The sequence below is a fragment of the Diadema antillarum genome, unplaced genomic scaffold (genome assembly GCF_040938485.1).
Source record: "Diadema antillarum isolate AM-2024a unplaced genomic scaffold, OU_Dant_1.0 seq00000578_RagTag, whole genome shotgun sequence".
Lineage (NCBI taxonomy): Eukaryota > Metazoa > Echinodermata > Echinoidea > Diadematoida > Diadematidae > Diadema > Diadema antillarum.
The window spans coordinates 587,687-611,734 of NW_027271513.1; the positions used below are offsets into that span (position 1 = coordinate 587,687).

General features: G+C 38.6%; 1 pseudogene; it reads left to right on the top strand.

Annotated features, from left to right (window-relative positions):
* Positions 1–24,048, top strand: part of LOC139735434 (uncharacterized) — a 114,182-nt pseudogene that overhangs the window by 14,326 nt on the left and 75,808 nt on the right.

A 24,048-nucleotide genomic window follows, 5' to 3' on the forward strand; every position in this document is an offset into this window, starting at 1 on the left:
ATTATGCTTTTATACTCGTAAATGTCATTCGACATCTTGTGTGTTTCTTTGTAGTATAGACGGTGCTCTCGAACTTGTCCTGAATATAAAAAATGATGATAGTAAAGATTTGCATAATATTTTCTGCGGTGATTTTTATCTGCCTGTTTCGTATGGACGTCGATTCCAGTGAACTCGGTCTGGGTACAATATTACTATATCTTCCGTGCAGTCAGTATATTATTTCTGTTGTGTTGCTGGCTTACTTTTCATATTCACATTGCTGTCAGTTGCCTTGTATTATTGGTCAGTCGGTATCCTTCCCTAAAGGGTATCAAGTTCAATTCTGGTAACGTTTGAAATTTCACTCGCGACCTTTCTTCGTCCGATCGATTTCCATTCGCAAGAAAATCTTACCTGCAGACTTTGGTTACAGAAGCTCTTTTATTCAAAATGACTCCAGAATCTAATATATCTAGCCTATATATCTATATATCTATATCTCTGTCTATATCTATCTATCTACCACATGTGCATATATATAAAAGCATATCATAGCCCTATATATATATATATATATATATATATATATATGTATATATATATATATATATATATAGGCCTAGAGAGAGAGAGGGAGAGAGAGGGAGAGAGAGAGAGAGAGATTATTATATGTCATTACTATGATGTTTTGTTAACGTTGTACTTAGTATACGGGCGATGTATATCTCACAGTATGCGTATCAATATTATTTTTATATGCCTTATCCTATAAACGAGACTCAAACAGCATTCTCTTAGCACGCTTTTAAATTCATAACCGTGTTTATTATGAACAGCAGTATCTCGGTCCAGAACGGCTCCTCAAACTCGAAAGTTTGCAGCAAGCATGTTTATGCATAAAGAAAAAGGCCGAATTGCTCTCATATAGTACGTATATATACGTACTATACGTACATACAGCAGGTTATTTATCTATCCGGTCTGGTCATTCATTCCACACAACACGTATGTCGGATCATGCAGCGAGGTGACCGGTCGGCTCCGCTGCGGTTTTATGGCAACTCTCGGCTTAAATTCTCAAGGGATAGCCTCTTGCGCGGAGGCCAGAAGAACAAGGCGTGCTTGCATGCATGCACATGCACGCACACACACAGAGACACACACAGAGACATACACACACTTCATCACACGCTCTCTTTATACCAGGGAGGTGAGGACATTCGACACATGACACACGCATACATACATACATAATACATACATTTAAATATATTAATGCGTTTCTGCCTGTCTGAAAATAAATGTAGGTAAGCATTTCATACACACGTATACAAATTTAGAATTATATAGGCACCTACATTATATATTTTCATTTTGAATGTGGAAAAATATTTGAAAACATACCATACACACACACATACATAAATACAGGTATATAAAGAATTTCTGCATGGTAATTATTGTTAAGCCACGTTATGTTTGAGTTTAACGTTTCGTCTATAATCAATCAAATCTATAGTTAGAGTGTCTTTATTTCATGATGTTATCTTATCATAAATTCCATTCTTTGGTATATTATGCAAAGACTGACCAGTGTTCTATGGTATATAACACAGGTTTTAATGCTCATCAGTTTACAACAGAATAAATCATTTCACATTATTCTACATATAATATAGTCAGGCAGATACATAATGTACGCATGTTGTTACAATGTAGAAAAACAATTAAGACAGCAAGGTATATATATATATATATATATATATGTATATGTAAATATGTATATAGGAAGAGGGCGAAAAGGAAAGAAGAAAGAGAGGGAGAGAGAAAAAAAGAAAGAAAGAGAAGTGAGAGAGATAAAAGAAGAGAAAAGGGGGATGGGGAGCAGGGGGCGAACGCACATAGTGCGTGCACTTTGGTATTTGAGATCCATTCACAGGAGAAATTGAATCGTTGATGTTTTGCTGATGGTTAAGAAAAAAGATACAAAGAAATTAAATGGCAAAGAGATAACCTTTAAAGATTTTTCGCTTTTTTTAACCCTATCATCTCTGTGATGCTCATCTTTTACATATCGAAAATTTTCAGATGGATTCTGGTCAATGTCTCGAACATGATTAATTTGCAGGTTTTGATACGCATGCAGGGAGAGTGAACGCGGTTGCTAATTTTTGTGGTCATATATTTGTAGCTCGCAGCGCGAGACCTTGATTACTTCACACTGCGTTTATCTCGTCAGGTCAAGGTGTTGTCGCTGTTGATATACCGGTATCATCATCATCATCATCATCATCATCATCATCATCATCTTCTTCTTCTTCTTCTTCTTCTTCTTCTTCTTCTTCTTCTTCTTCTTCTTCTTCTTCTCCTCCTCCTCCTCCTCCTCCTCCTCCTCCTCCTCCTCCTTCTTCTTCTTCTTTCACCACGGTTTGCTTATAGTACGCTTCGAAAAAAAAACAAAGCAAACAAAAAACACCAATGACTGTATATTGGGGATGAAGTATTTAGTTTTCTATACATAGACACCAAGGAATGGCAATTATTTCATTTTTGTCACCGGACCATGTTATCAGTATGAATAAAAAGACGGACAGGGGACATAGTATTAATAATGATCATTGTCTTTACGATTGTTTTCACAATAAATGTTATCGAAATACGAATTGACGCATAATTTGAGACCCAGCTGTCGGTGAAATTTTAGAGAAAAAGGAAAAAGAATCTAGTTTCTCTCACAGATATCTTTTTCTCCAATAATTTTAGATTTATTTGTCAAGGCTTGCATTTGGTGCATTATGTTCAGAGTAATGATACATCACTTTCAGTGTTTGTACATACGAGATATGATAATGTGGGTGCTATTAGTTGCGTATACACAGCCTTTGCGAGGTCGAGATACATGTGCAGTGGCAACGGTCGAGTCTTCAAGCGACTTGCGATACTTAAAAAAGCGCATTTACCGGCTTCCTTCTCCAAAAACGTAGGAGATAGCTTCCAAGAAATATTTCTTCTACACATCCAACACTCTTTTTTTTCCCCTCAATATCTCCTATCCATGAACTTGAGCTGATCCAAACTGAGACCGATAAAACACTTTTATTCTAGCTATAAGGAGAAAGAGAGTTAGAGCGGTACCTACACACATCGAAAGGTCGTTAAACGGCACTTTCATTGACTTCAAAAAATTGTCGTATATATGCATCTTTCATACGCCGACGGGTCGGGAGTAGTCAAGTGAACGAAAGTGCGAGCCAAATTTAGGAGGATGTTAACGCGGTATACCAGTAATCAAAACCATGGACTGAAACCGAGTTTTGAATGATGAAGCGCCACCTGATTTCCCACGTTTATGATTGTAGAAGAATTATCATGATGTGCAGTAATTGGGTAGCAGTATAATGTAACTCTTTCTTTATGTTAAGTATCTATAGTCATGTGTCCGCCCAACATTGATTTTGAATTATATTTTACCATCACCCCGGTAAATCTACATGACACTCAGTGTGTGATTTTGATCACTTTATGATTAATATTGGCGCCAGCGGCGATCAAATCTGACAATTTACATAAATTATGATGAAAAATACGCAGAGATGGTCAGTCGAAGAAATGAAATAAACTTATTTCATCAGCGGTGATTGGACAGTAATTTCATTTATTTTTTGTTAATGTTGTTCCGTTGTTTAAACACGTTCAGTTATTTTTCGTTCTCCATCAAACGCAAACGGCAATCCAACGGGGTGCGTCTACGACCGAGTGAACTTGTGTATAGCGGTGGCATATCACAATAGGCACCAGCGACGAAAATCCAGTCCCACTGACGAACATGTGCGCCTGACAGGCAGTGTAAGGTCAGAATGGTCAATGCGTTAAAGGGAATCGCGAGTGACTATACTCTATGCAATTCTTGTCTCTTCGCTGAAAATATCTCCCCGTATGGTGGGATGTAGGACCTGCATATAGGTATGATTGTTCTAGTCATAGTATCATGCACGATTAGATACGCGTTCTCAAAATTCTCTAGCAGCACAGTGTAGGGTATTGGTGTTCTAGAGCATGCGAATTGAAGTTTGACGTTAACTTGTGGTAGAAGAGACATTTAAAATGTGTGATTTTGTACGCGTTTCTTCGGTGCTGGGCTATCATGTGCTACCTTTTGTTTTTTTATTATCATCACCACCATGCACGGTCACAGTGCTACATTATTCACAATGTCGATGTTTTCCTATAGGTAGACATTTCAATACTGTCAATACGTCCGATGTGCCCCTGGTCTGAAAAGGGCCCGTGAACTTGTAGGCCTATGTTTTACTTGTACTGCCTGAATTTGAGCGATTGTAGGTTCACATCTAATGACGAATGTAATATGATGCTCCTTACCTACCTGGCCCGATTCATAAATATTCCGAGAAGAAATATAAGGGCGATCAGTATGATCATGCATATCGTATTATATAGGAAACAAAGAAATTGCCTCGTGGAAAAAAAAAATATAGTGATATGGCCCGTTATACAAAGTCAGAACAATGTCGTAGGCCTATATGATATTTTCGTGGTACAATTTACAACGTTTAACGTTCATGCAGTTTGTATCGCTGCAGCATGATAGCATCTTCGTATCTTTTGCAAGCAAAATTGTAAACTGTGGAACGCTGATGGTTTTCAAATAGTATATGTTTCAGTTAACTCTTTTACTCTTACCAGGGAGGTGTTTTCCTCTCACCTCCCTGCTCTTACTATTGTTTGCGCAAAGCACAAGAACAGTGGAATTATCAAACTTGAAGACAAGACTCGAAATTCATGTCATGATCTGATCATCTCGTAACTGCAGTGCGCGCTTGCGTGCATACTAGCGCAAATGTGTGTGTGTGTGAATACATATTCGCCATACACCTTCATGTTCTTTTCATCATAGTCATGACTACCTTTACAGGTTTGGACGTTTGCCTCGCAACAAGCAAAATGTGAATCATGCATATTATCACTTGTCCATCACCTCGTGGATGTGGTTACAAGCAGCCCGTTAAAGAAGAAATCCACCTCCAAAAATAAATACACTTCAAGAGAAAGAGAAAAATATTCCCTAGAGAACGATAAAGAATGACAAAAATCGGATGAGAAATAATGAAGATATACTGTATACATTTTTAAATTTCACATTTTTTTTTCGGAAAACATTTTTGACCAGTCCTTATGAATATTCAAATCAGCAAGTTGACGATATCATGCTGTCACAATTTCCTATCCATTTCATATACAGAAATGAAATAATCTCATATTTCTGCTGTATAGATAGAAAACTTGTCTTAAAACCACTCTAAATAAAAAAAGAACAAAAAATGTTAACTCTGATATATCTTGTTATGGGAATATGCTTTTACTTGTATCAGCTAAAAATACAAATAAATAAATCAACTCGCTGATTTGAATACTCATAAGGACTGGTCAAGAAATGTTCCCGAAAAAATGTGAAATTTCAAAATGTCATGTCTTCCTTATTTCTTATCCAATTTTTGCCATTTTTTGTATTGTTCTGTATATAGGCAATATTTTTCTATTTTTTTTTCAAGTTTATTCATTTTTGGAGTGAATTTTTTTTTTTAAAGATTACACTTCATGTTATAGCTTTGATAGCACTACTCATCATTTTTGTTCCATGTATTAGAAGCAAGGGAAGATGCACATTTTTAACTGTGTTATTTCCGTTTCAGTGCGAACAGGGATTTCTCATGCTTTTTGTTTTCTTCTTCTTCATTTCTTTTACTCTCCAAGATGTGCGCCATTGCATAATAATTTCATATATATTGCAAGACAGCTCACAAGGGAGTGACGCGACTCATCACTCTCTCTCTCTCTCTCTTGCTCTCTCTCTCTCTCTCTGTATACATATATACTTATATCTATCTATCTATCTATCTATCTATCTTTCTTTCTATCTACCTGTCTGTCTATCTTTCTATCTGTCTGTCTATCTGTGTATTGATCATCCTATCTCTCTATCTGTCTATCTATATATCTACCTTTCTATCTATCTGTGTCTATCTATCTATCTATATATCCATCCATCTATCTATCTATCTATCTATCTATCTATCTATCTATCTATCTATCTATCCATCTATTTCTATCTATCTGTCTTTATTTCTCTCTATCTTTTCACTCCTTTTTTCCTCATTAGTTTTGTTGTGCGTCATTAATTATATATTGCAGCTAATTCATTCCTGCCGCTGTGCACATGCCACGTATGAAAGGAATGATTATTACTTCTTTTCTTTCTGTTTTATTTTATTTTATTTTTTTTTTTGCTTTAGATCTTTATAACTTTTTCGACAAGAACGAAATAGGGATACCTGGGATTTGAAAATAGCTCTCACAATTCCAACCAGCTCCGATTTATCTCACAAATATTATACCTAGAAAACGATCTGGTGAATATTCATTTGAATTTTCATATTTTGTTTCTTATTCCCCCCCCCCTCTCTTTCTCGCATGCGATTCAGTGTTGTGGGCTTATCCTCACGGCATGATGTGTTCACATACAATCTTTGGTGTCAGTATTCTGCACACGAACAAAGCCATGGGTGCATTTAATTGTGGGGTATCTTGTACTTAACAGCGTCCACTTATGGAGCTCCGATGCTCGTTGCAATGTCGCGTTTCTGGATAGTGATACTCAACGCGGAATGTCAATTGGTATTTTCATTGCACACGAAGCACAGTCAATGCTCGCATGGACCATCGTTTTATGTTATATCACGAATCGGGGCATATAATTTCAGAATGAAACAGGGTGAGCGATATTTTGCGTCACAAGTCAGTTCAGATACACTTTAATGAAAGGACTCGCCAGCTCCTCATCTTTTTCCAGACTGCGTGCCGAGCACAAAGTCAATTAGCAAGTTCTCTCTCTCTCTCCAGGGTCTCGTTTATAGCAAAGCAGTTTACAACAATTGCAACTTACAACAATAATGCAGTTGCCATGACAGCTGCTAAGCAATAACCAATCAGCTTTGTGCACAGAAAAGCGTTGCCAGGGTAACTGCATTTATTGCAACGTGCAGGAACTGCGCACCTCTTTGTGACACGGGCCCATAATCCGTATACAGTATTCGCTCCTTTGTCGACCTGAGCCGTCGGCTTGGACCTGACGGACATTTCCTATAAAATATGCGTTAGTGTGGGGATTATTTTCATGGACCCTGACAACATTGTATACCTTTGGCAAGTGTTAGTACGTGTGTGTTTCGTCTTCATTTCTCTCGTCTCGTACCCCTTTTATTCCCTAGGTCCATTCGTCAATCCCCTATCGTAGCTATCAGTCTATTCATTGATCTGTCCATCCATCTGCTTATTATATATCTATCCATCTACCGGTAGGTTCCTATATTGTCTCTATCTATCTATCTACCTATCTCTTTCTATCTATCTATCTATCTATCTATCTATCTATCTATCTATCTATCTATCTAACCATCTATCTATCTATCTCTCTCTCTCTTTATCTCTCTATCTCTCTCTCTATCTATCTATCTATCTATCTATCTATCTATATATCCTATCTATCTGTCTGTCTGTCTGTCTGTCTGTCTATATATCTATCCATCTATTTGTCTATCTATCTGTCTATCTATCTATCTATCTATCTATCTATATGTCTATCTATCTGTCTCTCTATCTCCGTATATATCTATCTATCTATCTATCTATCTATCTATCTATCTATCCATATATCTAATTGAAGCCCTATATAATTATGTATGTATCATAATTATCTATCTGTATATCTGTCTGTGTTATCAATACTTAGTGTCAATCTCTCTCTTTCTAACTGTCTTCATATCTCCCTGGTCGTCTACATAATAAATTGTACTTACTTCCCATTACAACATAATTTATATCTCACGATGAATAGAATAACACTCTGCGCGGAATAGTCAAGATTTTTTTTTTATTTCTTGCACAACGAGGATTATAATTTACAGACCAAATATTCGCAATTCCTTTGCTCGTTTCATTTTCGCAGAAATGGCAGAGCGGAAGAACTATATTGTAATTCATGTAGTCTCAACCTACGAGTGCTGTGTAATGTACAGTGTTATGATATAATTATGCATTACATTCAGATTTGAAATTCAGAACATTAAAAAAAGAATGAAATCAGCGACTGGTCAATACGAAGTGGATGTGCATAGTGGTAATACAGTCCTTAAACCTTTGTGCGCCAATTAGTCAAATGTGCACAAAGTCCACACAAATATCTATGGACAAGATACTAATGTAACAGGCAGAGGGTTAATGACAATTCAAGATGTTAGTCATTGTCATTCTAATGTTATTGCTCACCCACGGTATATAGCTATAGATCAGAAATTGCCTGAATTCAAGCTCAGGCTTCCTTTTACGATATTTTCTATATTTCCATGTATCTGTTTGGAATTCTATTTTCCACTGGATCGAAATGCCTCAACCTGGACGGAGGCACTCATGGCATGCATGTTGTTGATTTCATTCCATTTTCTACGATTGCTCCACACGTTTCCGTCACCATTACAGTTCGACGCCAGTCTTTCCTTTTGTCAAAGTCGTAGGACCTAATATATTATTCCGACAGCTAAAATATGTAATATTTATGATGAAGTGCGCTGTAAATACCTTCATTTTGAAAACCCAAACGATAATACTTTGCACGTCACATGGCGATTCCTATAACAGCTCTGTAAAGCTCTACGTTTTAACGCTACCAACGGTGAGAATTTGCGGTTCTGCACTGTCAAGAAAGTGATTCTCCCGAAGTAGAATTTGGGTAACGACTCCCTTTAAACTTGAAGAGTCCGAGTCGAGTCCGAGCGTCGCATACGTGTACGATAAGTATGTGTGTGTGAGTGTGTGTATGATGTGATGTGTGTGTGTGTGGATAATGTGTATATGTGTATGTATATGGGGTATGTGTGTGTGCGTGTGTGTGGAAGTGTATGAGTGTGTTACCAAGGCTGTGCGTGTTTACGGCCCGTTGCTCGCTCGATGCATGAAGCGTCGTATGCTCCGGCCTGGCGCCTGCGGACACTCGGCGAAGTCGATGCGGCGCGCACTGGCACGAGCGTCTTTCGCCACCGCCTCTCCTAAACGAGTTATTCGGCCGTACCCTCTGTTCGCAAATGTTCGTGCGTACATTAGTTCCGTATCTTCACTCGGTATTTCAGCATGTTCCAGTCCGCAATGTTTGTTTTGAGCATTTCCTTTTGTAACTTGCTTGCATTCCTTGGCAAAAAAACTGCGTGGTTATTGACGATGAATCGGAGGAGTATTGTGATGAGCCATAATACACCATTTTGATTCAAGTGTACGGAGTGACCCGTGTTATGAAATGTTACTGGTTCACATTATTACAGAATATGAAATGATTTTCAAATATGTTCGTGGAATTGTAGTGGTGGACCAATGGTAGAAGCACACCTCTCGTTCTGCCCAGTCATGATCGTACTAATTTGTGATGGTATCGTCAGTGTTTATCAATGCTATACAACACGACCGATGTCTTTCATAGGTCTATAACATGGATTATCCTTCTCATTTGCAGCGAGCAATCGTGCAGGCACATACGAAGTGGTACTGCTGACTCCGTGTAGACGGTCATGATTCTCATCACCTCATAAGGTAAAATAATACTTCCTTCATATTCATAAATGTGACTATATATTTCATGTGTCTGTTCATTTAATGATATTGCCGTCCTCCCATGTACTCAATGATGAAAATAGTAATGCCGCAACCTATCGCGATGTGCAGAAAACGTTGGCGCCCCTATATCGGACGACGGCAATTTTCGAGCCCCACGTCTGCGGCGTCCTCTCGGCTCAGCTACCGTTGGCTCATATTCGCTGCCCGTTGCGGCGCGATTACTCGACCAACGTACAACCCCTTTTCCTTATACCACAGCACTACGGGTAGGCCCTATCCTCCCGCATCGCCGTTTGTGTAATCCCTTACCATACTGCAGCTAGCCACCTATTTGTGTGCTTCCAAGTTTTGGTCTTGTAATTCATGTAATTGCCGATTTACCAGTTAGCCGAGCCAGTATTTTTTTTCACCATTACTATGAATCTTCTCTACAATATTTTACTGTTGGCGCATGCCCAGATGTCATATAGAATGACGGTGTTTTATAGGCTGACGGTGTCATGTTTTGTCTGGTCCGTGGCTAATTTAACCACCATTTTGGCGCCAGGCGCGATTCCTGGTGTTCAATTCTGTCCTTTTATGTGCATATACGAACGTGTATTCTTTGAATTCAAGATTGCGCTCAGCAGTTACAGAATATGAGAACACACGGAGCAAAATCAACTGAATGAATACCGTGTATGAGAGCAATGTGTCTGTGTGTGTCAGTGTGACCTTCATCGATTTTTTTTTCCTTTGTGGCATCAAGTACATGAAATCCTTGTCGTGTGATATCACCTTACTATTCTTAGCACAGCATTTGATTTCCCCTCCTAAAGCCCACACGGACTCTACATGTTGATGGCAAGAATTATTCAAAATGGAAAATAGGTCTTTCTTTTGTGTACATTAGAACGTCTTTGAACATATTATGATGTCATAGCACCTCTGGAAAATCGAAATGAAGAGAATATTGTTCGTATTGGTTTATACTTGAGACATAGTCACGTACAAAGAAGCGGAAAATTAATGTCTTCACAAAGTCACGTGACGTTCGTGTCTGAGACGTTTATTTTTTTGTGATCTCATAGGCCTACACAATAAGATGGCCTCAAAATTGGAATATCGTAACTGTCCGCACACAAATGTTTTGTCGATCTGATTTTCATATTACCTGCATGGTTTCCCAGCTTTTCATTTCATTGATGATGTTTAATTTTATATTTTTATTTCTCTATGCCATCGATCTGATGGCAACTTGTTAAGGAAAACATAAGAACTGCATGGTTACCCAGTATTACCTTTTACGTAACTCAAATCAATGATAAGCACTGTTGGAATTATCAAAGAAAAAAAAATGAAAGGGATATGAATGACAGGGGACGGTGGACCTGTAGATTTAACCACAACGGAGCATAACTTGCTCTGTTGCATATCGTGCTACTCGAAGGACGCGGTGTAACGGGCAAAATCTGGTGTGATTGTCAAGAAGAAAGCAAAGCGCCGTGACAGGACTCGGTGACCGGATTTTAGTTTACGGAACGCAGATCTCAGTCTGAATACCGACGTTTTAGTTCTTGTCGTTTGCCTCACCAAACCGTGCATGCATATAATGCTATTTCCCAGCTTTGAACGTCCGTATTCCAAATTGAGAAGAAAGAAAAGAGAAAAAGAGAGAGAAAGAGAGGGATTGTGATTTTAGAACAATGACAGACATTCTAACGGTATGTATTTGTTTGCCTTTTTGAGAGGGAAGTTTATGAAATATATGTGTTCCGGTGTAACTGTTATGACAACATTTCTGCGCATGTTTATGTTGGGCATTGATTTTTCTTAGTCGTGGGTGTATTGGTTTGATGGGAATGATTGAACTTCTCCTTGTGTTATTATACACACAACAGAATATAAAGGACCCACAGTAATATGCCGAGCCGAAATCCGAGACAGAAAGCCAAAGATAATTTTCCTCATCCCTTTCATCTAAATATTGTGCTGTACGTCGGCTTTCATTACGGAAAATAAAACAACGAAATTTGCCAATACAACTCTACCAGCAAAATTATTACAGCCAGTTGCTGTACCCCCCCCCATGTATGATTGTATTGAAATGCTATACTACCTTGCACTATTACCGCGTGTGTACAATTTGTCCCTCAATTTTCATGGTGTCAGGAACACACATTGCTCTTATACCATCAACAAGAATGCTTGATATCTTCGTTTTTTGTTTATATTAATTTGTTTATTTTGTCTGCTTGTTGTTTGTTAGTTTGTTTGTTTTGTCGATTGCTGTGATACACATCAAGATGTGATCAGCCATCGACAAACATGCGGTATTATACTTCATGTGTAGCCGCAACCCAACAGGCCTGCTACAGGCCAGCGATGTATGCTTTCTACGTGTCTTATCAAGGCCATAATAAAAATATTTGTACCCCAGCACAAAGAGAAACAAAATAGATAATAGAAAAAATCACTGCTCCAAATGTGTGGGGTTTTTTTAAGCGGTGTGTACGTGACGCAAGAGAAACAAAATTTGCCCGTCGAAACAATTTAGTGTCAAACTTTTCTCGTAAGTAGGTAATCGTTGAGATAAAGCTATTATACACGGGACAGGGGTGGTACCATTTTTGTGTTTATTGTTGTTTTTGTTTTTGTTTTCGGACACGTGTTATCAATCAGGTCCCCTTGAGAAACGCACAGAGGCAAGAATAAAAAGAAAGAAAGAAGAGAAAAACAACATAAAGAAGCGAAGACACTAGTTTCTTCTGTGGAGAGAGTTCCTTTAACTGGCTCGCTGTAATAATGAGATTCGGGAAGTATCCATTATTGTTGATTTGGGTTTCCCGGACCAGATCTGTGCCAGCTTTGCCCGTGCTTCACTGCCCAGTTGTTGTTGTTGTTGTTTTTCTTTTTTTTTCTCTCTCTTTTTGCAAATCCCGTAATGACGCAACACCCTGCCCATTCGCAAATACCCAAATTATAGCGGAGGATTATATAACCTTATGTAATAAAGTTCATGAAGAAGGGGAAAATGGTGTTGGGAGAAGCGACAATGCATTTAATCAACAGAAACGTGACGTCGTTGATATTGGTAATGTGATAATACTTATTTCATTCATCTCTTGTATCTTTTTTGATTGGCCTGAGCCACTGAATTTACAAGAGTTTTACAAGAGTTTTAGAAATAAACAACAGCAACTACAAAGAACTTTATTCAAAAAAAAAATACGCACTGGTATAAAAAAACTAATGACCTGTTGTAGCCCTTTAAAAAGTTGTACTCGTATATTTTTTTCCTGCTGTTTTCATTAGCTCAACTACCACCTGAGTCAAAAACGTCTTTTTGGTTTATTAGGGGGTCTGCATGTGCAGCGGGTGTATCTGCCGAACGAAATGTCGTATGTTATACGCCGAAACCAGGGTAAAAGACGACTCCCCCTGCGTAAATGAACACAGCTCACGATCGTAGGGACTGCCACACGTGCAAGTGCACGAAGAATACGTAAATAAAGTCGTTAAAACGGCATAGTTTATACCCACATGGATTTAGTGGGGCTGAAACATCTCGCATGACCTCTAACCTCCGGTTGACCTGCTGGGGTCACGCGCTGCCAGGACGTCCAGCTGAAGTGGAAGACTCTGATAGGATCGTCGTCGGTGGAAAACGGAGCGAAGACCCTGGATCCTCAAGAACGGGCATGCGCAGGTGTGGAGACATTTCGATATCGTACGTGGTTGAAATGCAACTAGAAGCCGGTGAACCCGGGGCCTGTTTCATGAAGAGTTGCGATTGATCTTAAGCGCGATTCATTGAGCGTAACTCGGTAAATCGAGCGTAAGTTCAACATAGAGCGTAAGTCCTGTTTCATAAAAAACACTTACGCTGGATTTCAAGAAAAATCAAGCGTAAGTTTCAGTAGATTGAGCGTTGCTTGCGATCAATCGCAAAGTTGTTTATGAAACGCAATTTGCGATTGATTGCAACTTACGCTCAATCTTTATGAAACAGGCCCCAGGAACGTTACGCAACTGTACCTTCTAATTTATAGCAACCAAGAAGAAGAGGAAGAAGAAGAAGAAGAAGAAGAAGAAGAAGAAGAAGAAGAAGAAGAAGAAAGAAGAAGAAGAAGAAAAGAAGAAGACAGAAGAAAGAAGAAGAAGACGACGACGACGACGAAGAAGAAGAACATCAACAACAACAAGAAAATGCCATCAGCGTATCCGAGTCCGAGATTTTTGGTAAAACATTCTTTTATGGCTAAGTCATCATGATATGAATTCTGTGTTTAACAATGCAGAAATTAAAAGGCTCAATGGGATTTATTGGGGAATGCATTTATGTCGATAGAACTACCAGGTAAGTAAGATATATATATATATATATATATATATATATATATATTATATATATATATATTGTTACAGGAGGTAAATAGAAATAGCTAAACCAACAGTTGCCTAACCAAAATGAGAAATACTCAGCCTATTCAAGAAACGTTACAGTTTCCTGCAAAGTATTTTAGTGACTGAGTTTATCAAATTCAGTATGTGTTCTATTCTTTTTTCACATTCTATCGTATAAACGCAGCGAAAACTCACTCTAAACCTAATTTTATAGTTAATCACTCATATGTCTTTACATGTGTTTTTTTCTCAGTCAGCGGCGCACAAGTTTGAAATGATAGCATTATGATGATTGATAATTCTTATGGAATTTTCTTGGTTTCACTGTACATAGACCGTAAATCATTTTGGACTGATAATACGTGACAAGGTTTTTTTTTCTTTGTATTTTCTTATGCAAACTTCATGTGTTGCACTTTTCTGAGTACATAGTGTAGTAGGAATCACGAATGACAGTATAAAAAAAAAATAGGTGTCATTGACCGAACAAACCTAGCAATGACTACGTATATGCCGCCACGGTAAAGCAGTGTGCGTTTCAGACAACGTACGTGTTGGGCGAGGGATCCCCTCAAAAGTTGCCATCACCCGTGCTGTATAGCGGCGAGCCATAAAAGCGTGCATGGGAACATTTTGTTGTCGTTGTTGGACCAAATGCTTTATAGACTTGTGCACGAAAAATATTATAAGTGTCGTTTTGATTGCCTTGCAGTCATGTTTACATTTGATTGTATTTTGTCAATGCAAACTCGTCAAGCAGCCGTGACATCAATAAACTCTGTTCTTCATCTAGGCCGACTTCCTTCGTTATTTCGTCGATGAATCACTGTGTTGATAAATCAATATGAGATTATTTTAATTCTTATGTGGAAGAAAGCTGGATATTGTCCCCGGAAATCCAGTGCGCTCTGCACCTAATACCGCTTCGTTCTATCTGGACGTAATAATCACCGACCAAGCCTTTTTTTTTTCTCACTGTCGTATTATTGAACGTAGGTGTGTTTGGGGGGGGGGGGGGGGGAGGCAAAAATTATAAGAGTATATGTTTTAAAAAATACACACACACACACACACGCACACAAACCTTCCTTGGGTGTCCCAATGGTTATAAAAAGCCTTCAGCATCGGGTGAGATAACACGTGCTAATATCATATACCGCTCAGTGTAATTGGAAGACTGTATAAGCTGTGACATCCAGGATCTTCGTCAGGAGCATTCGACCTCATAATTCTGGCGTCATGTTTTGCGGGAATAAATCACTGATCAGACTCACAAAGCGTATCAGAGCCGAATATATTACTTGGCGGTACATTATTTTATATATATCTTGACATTTTGTATGATATTGCAATAACCAAAATAGATGCGTATTTATGAATGAATGTTATGATGATGAGGCAAAATAACGTAAACGAATATCATGTTGCAAGTTACGGAGTTGGGCTTCGAAAAAAAATAGATCCAAAGCATGATTATTTGCATTAGAGAAGTTCGGATGGTTTAATTTGACCTGAAACGTTACCTTTGGTGGAGTTAATCGTGATATACTCGCTCAGAGCACGTTATGAGTTACGTTGCGTTATTAAGACGGCAAGGGGGAAGGCGGGGGGGGGGGGGGGGTTGAAAAGCAATGGACGCTGGGCAAATATCGTACCGTGGTAGGTGAAAGTGAAGATGGAATTTTTTTTTTTTCCTGCACGCGGGTGCATATACGCTGATGCCAGGAGGAGCGAGCGGTAGGCTTGGCCGTACGATGATTGCAGCTAATGGACACTCCAATCCCGCATCTATCGGCTAATACCCACTAAATTGTGGATTATTGTCTTCTGCTTACGTCTCCCATATCGCATTGCACTATCAATATTGTTTTTCGGAGACCTAAAATCGTTTTGCAACAATTTTGACATCCTCCTGCGCGGATGAGCGTATACCTCGCTTATCACGACAGTTTTTTTTTCCTCTCTCTCTCTTCGCTATCACCAAAATCCTCCCCCCCCCCCCCATCGCCATCCCTAATACGCAAACATTACACGTAAGTATAGCCACCCCTCATCTTCAGGTATATATCCCTACGCATTTCAACTTCTGTATTTTGAAGGCGAAATAGGATCCGTTGGTACACAAGATGTATCATACATCTTTAGGTTTATCTGTCCTGTGTGAGTTCAACAACAGTCTTCGGCAGACTTTGTGGTTTGTTAGCGTCAGGATAACATGTCTCGAAGCGAAGTTCCAATCAGGCAGTAATGAGCAGCAAAATCTTTCTGGAATTAGAAGATGGTTCATTTACCAGAAAGAAATTCAATAAACAAACAAACAAACAACAAAACAAAGACAACAACAACAACAACAACAGCAAAACAGTTTAATTCATGTGGTATGCAAGCTAACCCCAAAAGCGGGTAATTCGATTCATTATTGTGGACGTAAAAAGAACAATATTCTCCATTTGAGAAATGAAAACGTCCTTGGAGAAAATCTGTATCATATTTATCCGGATGGCTGATTATGCCATGAATATAAATCACATAATGCAAGCTTGGATTTCGTGAAACATCCGCGTACACACAAAAGTACAGAAACCTTCTTGAGATCTTGTAAAACGTATACGTATACGAAGTCACTTACGCAGGCATTAGTATGTTGGACCACGTTTTGTCGGCGAGATGATAATCTTGTAGTTATTGGGCTATTTCTCCTGCTATATTCATCGTTGTTATTGTAAATTGCTATCACCATCGTCATCATCATCATCATCATCATCGTCATCATCATCGTCATCATCATCGTCATCATCGCCGTCATAATCATCAATCATCATTTCGTCTACGGGGATAGTATTTCATAAAATACGTGTAGGCCTGTCAATTAATGGCGTCGACTCGCTATTTACACACAGAGACCGTCACATTCCCACGAGCACTGCGTTTGGGGTGTTGCATTTTATAAGACCATCCTGATATGAATGAGAAAACTTGGCAATTGCTTTAATAGTGCGAGTACCAAGTACTTTGCAAATACCAATTTCGAGATACAATGAGATACGATTTTCTGTGGTGATTTATGAAAAACCTTGTGTACCTTCATCCTGCATGCAACATCATGAACGGTGTAGGGAATTTTTCTCCGGTTAGAAGCAGTCTCAACAAACCATATCGAGTGTGCCCTGAGTCAGCTCAAGCAACAAGTCTTCTTTTAGTTTCTTTCCCAACCCATTTCCCTCTGGCTATGAATATCTGTCTACATAAATATCAGTAACATAAATACTTTAAGATCGTGCTGTTTCCCAAGCATTGGATTACTCACTCAAAACAAGACCAAGCGAAACAACAACAACAACAGCATTGCAGCATCCTCGCCAGCAACAAAATCACAACAACAAAACAAAACAACAATAACAACAACAAAAAAGCCTCTATCCCACGTGATACACGTATATGTAGATCACCGAAGTCATGTTGGGACCATGAACTTCATTATTCAAGGAAATACCCCACATCCGCTGCACTTCGTGTGGGGTCTCCCGCTGCGAGGCCGTTCATTGGTGCAATGTTGACCGCGCGCGCGGGGATAGATCTAGATAGGACATGGTAGAATACATTTTTTTTCTTTTGCTGTCTGACCATGGCCTGACATGAGAACAAATTCATCGTTTCCTTCTTCTGGGGACAAGAAGATCCATATGCAGAAACACGTAAATTAAAACTTCTGATGGGGTGATTTTTTTTTTTCGACATTGACGAACCAAGAGGCAGTTTGAGCTAAATTTGGTGAAGAAAGTATGACGATGTCAGCTGACGTGTACTGAGTTTGTATATATATATATATATATATATATATATATATAATATATATATACAATACACACACATTGAAAGAGAGAGAGAGAGAGAGAGACTGAACAGTCGGAAATATCGCATAACACATAATTACGAAAATTTTCAGTTTAGACAGCATATTATGATTGAGAATTTCAAAAGTTCTAGCCGTGTATGGGAAATAATATGAATAATATATATAATGATATAATACAGAAATAATATCTATCCATCTATCTATCTATGCTATCTATCTATCTATCTATCTATCTATGTACACCATATGATATATCTGTTCGTCTTATAGTTCGTTTTGCCATGGTCCTTACAAAGGCCCCAGGCTATTGATATCTTTACGTGCACTGATAGATAAAATCCAGATTTATTTGTGGAAACCTCAGTGAGTTCATGATAAAAATGTATCGTTTGTTTTTGCTCGAATTGCTTTATTTCCTGATTCAATTCAGTTCAGTTCATTTCAATTCAGTCATATAACTCTACTCCCTCCAACAAAATGTAATACATAATACAAAGCTTACATTTGACATTATGTTAAGTGCAAGTCGTGGAATATGGAGTATCATACAAAATTGTATGATTGATAAAGTTGAAGATAAGGCGACCTATATTAATGATGAATGATTAGACTCGTATTGCTTTCATGTTGATGAAATGGTTAACGCTGTAATTATGTCATACAAATGTCATATTCATAAATGTAAATTCATCTTTGTAATGATAAATAAGAATGATAAGAATGATAGCAATGATGATGATGATAGTAATAGTAGTAATGATAGTAATTATAGTAATAATGATAATGACAATAATGATAATAATAATAATGATAATAATGATAATAATAATGATATTAATAATAATAATAATAATAATAATAATAATTGTTATTATTATTATTAGTATTATTATTATCATTATCATTATTATTATTATTATTACAATTAATATTATTATTACTATTATTACAATTAATATTATTATTGTTATTATTATTGTTATCATTATTATTATTATTATTATTATTATTATTATTATTGTTGTTATCATCATCATCATCATTATCATAACGGAAACACCAGTAGTGATAATAGTAAAATATCTTATTTACCTTGGATAAATAAATATCAGCACTATTCTTCCGGAGGTCCCTGCCATTATCATTATCACCCCAGCGTTACCAGGTACCATTTATCGCACCTGGGTTGAGAAGGACATCGTGGGTGTAAACATCTTGTTCAAGGACGTAAGCACTTGGCAGCTAGGACTCGAACTCGGGACCTCTATATCAAAGTCAAGAATCTCATCCGCTTGACCACAGTGCCCCCATAAAGTGGCGTCATGTTATGATCTGTTATTATGATCAAGGAAATAAATCTACACTCCCTTTCACTTTCGTTTAATCGGTATTCCGATGTTGTTGTTGTAGAATTTTGTATCAAACGTGTTGCACGTTTCCTTTTTAAGTGATATGCTCGGTTGTATAACGATGTGGAGACATTTGCAATTTTGGTATATCTTGAAATCACATGGTAATTTGGTAGCGAAAATTTCCGTACACCCCCCCCCCCCCCCCCATTTAAATTATACGAGTAGACAGGAAATCCGAGGGTGATTATTTTCATAACACGGCCTGGTGACAGTGCGCCTTCCATATTTAAGAAGAAAATCAAACAATGGAAACACTAGAGGACATCAACTCAATATTTTTTCCCCATTCTGAACTGGAAGTCAAACCTCATTATTATTTCAGCCTGATAACTTGCAGGACTGCCTCAGACGACGCTAGAAACGAAGAGCGCGGATGCTAGAAACCGCTGCATGGCGTCGTTGGCAGCCGTGCATGCAGCATGCTCATGGTGGCAACAATGTATATAACCTGTGCATGTTACCTGAATGTTTGCACGTGATTCCTCTAGCCCCTATTATGTTTTATTAACTCTCGCATGACTGATATCGATAAGTACCGTCGACATCATATGCGGTGTAGCTTCCAGCGGTAGTGACAGCATTAATCAGCGCATTCATCAATATTACTGAAACAGCGAGACCAGTGCATATAGTGACGTTTTGCGTGGTATGGAGATACATTCACAGGTGTCACGCAGGCCATTCGTTTCAAGCAAATGCTGGCCCGTCATTTTTCATTTTTCATTTATGGAAATATCAAAAAACAGAAAAATCCAAGAAACCAAACAAAACTGTGATTTTTTCTTTCGTGCAGAGATTTGGGTGGAATCGCACCAAAATGGCAATGTAATGTCAGTTTGCATCATTATGAGTTATCTTCAATAATGACTTTTCGCCGCGGAGGCAGACACACGGGACTGGGCGTGAAAAATGTGAAACGCCAATGTTTGACAGTTTTTTATCCCAATATTCTCATGTATCCCCTTCCACTCTGAGAAGTGAGTGCAGGATAGAATATCATTCAAAAATGAAACAAGAACAATCTTTATTTGTGTGTGTGGGAGAGCAAAATGTAGCCCATTCACAAAAGTCTATAACTGATCTTACAAATTAGAGATAATGGAGCTGATGAACGTAATACTATCATATAATGAATTATACAAAAAGACTGAAATTCATTGTGTATAGTGTTGCCATCATGACTCATATGACAAAAGCAAATTTCTTCGTCAACTGCCAGATGTTGAAATTCGCCACTGCATGTAAAAGCTTTTATAAATCAAAAGTACTAATACTGGAAGGAGTAGATGGATAGATATCACAATAATGGAGAAACTTTTTAACGAATATAATGTACAAGAACATTATAGAAGCAACTTTGTTTTCATCGATCGTTTCACCAGATGTGAAGCTATGTCGTCAGGCAACGTTAAAGGAAACCAAAGCCGAAATATAAATTTGGTGAAATTAAGTGAAAGCAGCAATATTAGTAGAACATGTCAGTAAAAATTTGAGGAATATGCGGTCAAGAATTATGAATTTTTAAAGTTTCATTGCCGCCACGGCTGGATAGGGAGACTATTACATTTCATGATGTCATTACGGACAACAATAATCATGAAATATAAAGAAATTCAACATATTTTCACTTTTCTATAGCATAACGAAAGAGCACGTGACTTGCCTCTTTCAGAGAGCGGGGGAAATTACATTATACCTTAACATTATGCCAATAGCAAGTCGATGGAATGTGTATATTTCTTGAAAAAGTAAATTTTGTGGAATTCTCATATTATTTTTTTTTTTTACATATTGTTGTCCAAAATGACATAATGAAGTGTGTAGTCTTATCCAGCGATGTCGGAAACTTAAAAAACCCCAACTTTTGAATAAATTGTCCGATTTTCCTCAAACTTTCACTGATGTGTTCTACTAATATTGCTGCTCTCACTCAATCCACGTTTAAATTTGGGCTTTGGTTTTCTGTAATGATAGCGTATAACACTGAGAGTGAAGCGCAAGATCAAAGTACCTATCTTCTTTTCGTTCTCTTCTCTTTCCTTTTCTTTTGGTGGTATGCTTCTTGTGTGTTTTTGTTTTGTTTTTGTTTCATGCTAAACGATAGCATTGTTTGTGACCATGTGTGTGCCCGCTTTGCACTGATTTCATGTATTGGTTTACATCCTGAGTGGGTGTATAAATGGCTTATCCGGAGATGATGCTTTGTTAAAACGTCAAATGAAACACACGCATGCAGCCCAGCGACTGTCGTCCACCCGAAATCTCCAGCGGCACCCGAATTGAATTTATATTACTATGCATGCACGGCCAAAGCCGGCCAGGCTGGCCGCCTGATGGTGGTGGGGAAATATATATGATGTATACATATAATTTTCCCTCTCGTCCGTAATGCAGTCGTGACCAGTGGAACGGCCGGCCGGAGTTCACAAAGTTCGCAGAAAGTACAGCGCAAGTATCGTGAGGTATTTTAATGGAAGTAGCCATGGCAATACGAATCCAATTGAGTTCTGTCTGCGCATTATGAAACCATGTCTGTTCAATTTTCTACAAGCAAACGACCACGCTTTAGCGTACATCTCTTCGTCATGCTCTTTTCCTTTTTCTTTCTTTCTTTCTTTTTGTGGTTGATGTGTAATTCGGCGTATATTAAAAAAAGAGAGATGGTGGTTGTCCTCCAAAGGTACGGTATCCATTATCTGGCACGCTTTGCTGCTGGTGCCGAAGGAAGTTTTAGACGACTTTGTTTTGACATCTTTCATTTTCAATATCATGCACGTTACGTTGGGTCGGACGCTGTTGCCGCGCGTGTTTATATTTTTCGTCTTATGGTCAGAAGAGAATTTTGAGTATACCGTCCGCCCCCCCCCCCCCCTCTCGAGCGCGGTCTATCTCCCCTCTTCTGTTTTGTTTTGTTGTGTTTTGTTGGGGGAGGGATAAGGAAGGAGAATTTTAGTGAGTACTTGATAATTATTGCCCATTGCTACTCTGCAATTTAAAACTTAATCGCACGTTTATATAGGGCTAATTATTTTCGGACACCATGCGTATTTCATAATTTCGAGCTATTCGGACTCGTGACATTTTGGTAGATAAGAAGTATTAATGCAAACCTTTGATCGATACGACCGAGTGTGAACATGCCCGATACTAACATGACGGAAGTACATATTTCCGGCAGAGCCGTACAGCTTGTTTGTGACCATATGGGACCAATTTTGATGAAGAAAAAGCATAGTTTGGGCACATTGATTTAATGGCATGCATCTCATGGGATTAGGCCCCGAAATGTAAAAGGAACTCCAACGTTATCTTCTCTGTATGCAATCGGCACTTTCCTATATGCATGATATATCGTTACGAACAAGGGCCTATATGGAAATTTGTCTTTAAAAAAAAAAATCGAAATGATGTTTATCACTAAAACCACGTTTATGTCGCGTTGAAATATTTGAAACGCAACTTGATCTGAATTGCATTAATTCACCATTGGATTTGAACTCCAATTGAATATGATACAGTTGAACTAGGATGTCCGCATTGAGAACTGGATATTTGACAGTTCTCAATTAACCTGCAAGATGTAAAAAAGAAAAAAAGAAAAAAAAAACGAAAACAAAACAAAGCGCTTTTTGGATTTGCAATTAGTGATTTTCTCTTTTTATATGCGAAAAGAAGTCTGACGTGTTGTATGCCACTCTTGGGAACGTAGTAAGGATTGGATGGTTGATATTAAACCAGAACCATGCAGCAGACTGTTTATTTCAGATCACTTGTGAAGAAACCAAGGAGTTATTACTCATTATAATATATACGTACCTCCTTGAGAAAACCAAGGTGATGGTGTAATGTCCTGGCAAGGGACGGGAGGTGAAGGAGTGGGATGGTACATTTTGAATAGTCGCATCGCTTGTGGAGGTTTGCCATCAACTTTTACCACCATAATACTCTCCTTGTGTAGTAACGTTGCTTATGCCCAGTCAATCCTCAACCCATTTTATTTTCGAGATGAAATCTTAAATATACACTTTTACGAGGAATCAGGGACATGAACGTGACGTCGTGCTGACCAACCAATGTCATCAAGACTCCTACATCCACGGGGGGGGGGGGGGGGGGGGGAGCGTTGGAAGGAGGAGGGGGCGTTGGGAGGAGGAGGGGGGGGGGATGGGGTCAACCAGCGCTCCACTCCTCTCGCCCCACCCCTTCTTCCCAACAACCTCCATTCCAAGTCAAAATCCTCCTCCTTGCTCTGCATCACCTCTCAACCCAGATCACGCAGGGATCTCTGGCCGAGAGTGCTCCGTGGATCACCCCCTTTTCCTCCGCTCGAGCATGGAAATATTAACCCTAGCTCGTGAACTACTACTCCTACACAACCCCTGCTTCGTTCGCCGCGGCTCGCAAGAAGCCATATGCAAAATTCATCGGGCCATAAGCCGATGATGAAGCGCCTGCAGCCCCGCTCTGCCAGGCAATCGCCGTATTTTTCCTCTTCTCCTTCCTCCCTTTTTTTGTTGGTGTTGTTGAAGGAAAGCAATATTTCATACAGAAATTACACGGCGGTGCAGCGTGCGTGGTTGTTTTGATGGCGTCGCCTTTTCATAATTATCCCCGGCGAGCTGCCCCCTCCGTTTGTTCTCGCTACCGAGTCCCCTGTATAAGCATGGATTTTGACTATTGTCTTACTCCAAGGTACCCGATGCTATCTTTCATAATATACACACATTATTTTCT